Source organism: Gekko japonicus, unplaced genomic scaffold (genome assembly GCF_001447785.1).
Source record: "Gekko japonicus isolate JY-2015 unplaced genomic scaffold, Gekko_japonicus_V1.1 scaffold2127, whole genome shotgun sequence".
In the NCBI taxonomy this organism is placed as follows: domain Eukaryota; kingdom Metazoa; phylum Chordata; class Lepidosauria; order Squamata; family Gekkonidae; genus Gekko; species Gekko japonicus.
In genome coordinates, this window is record NW_015165310.1 from 63,704 (window position 1) to 65,492 (window position 1,789).

General features: G+C 50.5%; 1 protein-coding gene across 1 annotated transcript in view; it reads left to right on the top strand.

The window, feature by feature from the left end:
- The window catches only part of LOC107109770 (low-density lipoprotein receptor-related protein 1-like), a gene marked incomplete at its 5' end in the record, with an annotated part of 64,984 nt that overhangs the window by 62,804 nt on the left and 391 nt on the right, over positions 1 to 1,789 (top strand). The gene's annotated exons all lie outside the window — the stretch shown is intronic.

A 1,789-nucleotide genomic window follows, 5' to 3' on the forward strand; every position in this document is an offset into this window, starting at 1 on the left:
CTCCCCACAACAGACACCCTGTGAGGTAGGTGGGGCTGAGAGAGCTCTTTTGAGAACTGCCCTTGAGAGAACAGCTCTGAAAGATCTTGTAACTGACCCAAGGTCACACCAGCAGCTGCATGTGGAAGAGTGGGGAATCAAACCCGGTTCTCCCAGATTAGAGTCCACGCTCCTAACCACTACACCAAACTGGCTGTGTCCTGCGGGCTGTTTGGTGTAGTGTTTCAAACATGGAGTCTGGCTGGATCAGACCGGTGGTCCATTTAGTCCAGCCGCCTCTTTCCTGCAGTTGTCAACTCAGTGTCCTGGAAGGCCTCCAAGGAGGGCACAGAGGAGTCCTATGCAATGCTCCCTCTAAGCCGTGGAGTCTTGTGAGCAAAGATTCTACTTTGTGAGCTACTGGCATCAAAGTTGTGAGCGAGCGATTCAGGTCGTTTGCTCTGGAGCCCTCCTTCCTGAGCCGAGACAAAAATGTGTGAGCCGGAGGCTGAAAAACTGAGCTAGCTCACACTAACTCAGCTTAGAGGGAGCACTGGTCCGAGGCCTCCCCTGTCCTTTTGCCTCCAGAAAGTAGTACCCTGCCCCCGCGTGTATGTATTTGGGGAAAACCCTAATCCAGACGGCGTGCAGGTTCTTAACCTAAAAATGATGCTTCTTAAAATAAGCATATCCGGTTCTGACTATGCCTTTGTGTTATAGGAAAACAGGTTAGAGGTTCCTTCTCCCCCCCTACACGCGCACACACACACCCCTTGTCGAACACAATGCAGGCCAGTGGGAGTCTGTCCCTCGACTTCCGTCTGTATTTGTGCGCATCTCGGGCTGCTGATGACGGCAGATTGCAAAGAGGAGAGGCTACTTCTAAGAGCTAGAAACAAATTCCCCCAAACGCCACCGGACAAGGGCAGGGTGGATATAAGCTTGCATCAAGTGCCTGCTCTGTTATTAAAAAGAGAGAGAGAGAGAGTTTGGACAGGCACTACTTGAGGTGGAAGGAGGGAGAGAGAGTGAATGAATAAGGCTTCGGAAAGGAGATGCATTTGAGTCAGAGTGAGGCCAGAGGATATAAAGGAATCTAAACTATGGGGGAGCCTACAGATATATATATATATATATTAAGATACTTTTTTTGGGGGGGGGGGCATTTCTCCTGAGGACCAAGATATCGTTCCCTTTTGTCAAAGGAAGGCTCTGGACGGTAAAACAACCAAATCCTGCAACTAACAGCCGAGCAACTTTTGGGCATTTGTCCTCAAACTATAAATCCAACAAGATAGATCCAGGGGGTCTGCCGTGTTGGCTACCTTGAATAAACCTTTGTTGGTCTTAAAGGTGCCACTGGACTCTAAATTTGTTCTACAAATCCAACAGTGATGTTAAGGAGATCTGTGTAGGAGAGATGTGGAAATGGATGAATACGAATGATCGAAGGGAGCGTTGACTCTCCGACGCTCGTCACCTGAAAATCTCATTGGTCCCCCAGGTGCTGCGGGCCTCGTAGCTATGTGTCCTGTCTGCAGGAGAATCTGCCTTTCCCCACACCCGCTTGATCCCATCTATCCTTCCCGTCGCCTCTCCTTATCTCAGCCACATGCTAGGGTGCAGAGCACGGCCGGTAGAGGCTGGTCTATGCTGTAGTGAAGAACAAGCGGGGTTGCTTGCCTTGCCTTCTGCCAAATCGGTTCTCTTGCAGTTGGGGTTGGAGGCTGCATCAAAACCAGACCGGTATATTTAGCATTTTAGGTCTCCAAAAAGCCACATGGGGGGGGGCTGCCTGGGGCCGGCTGTG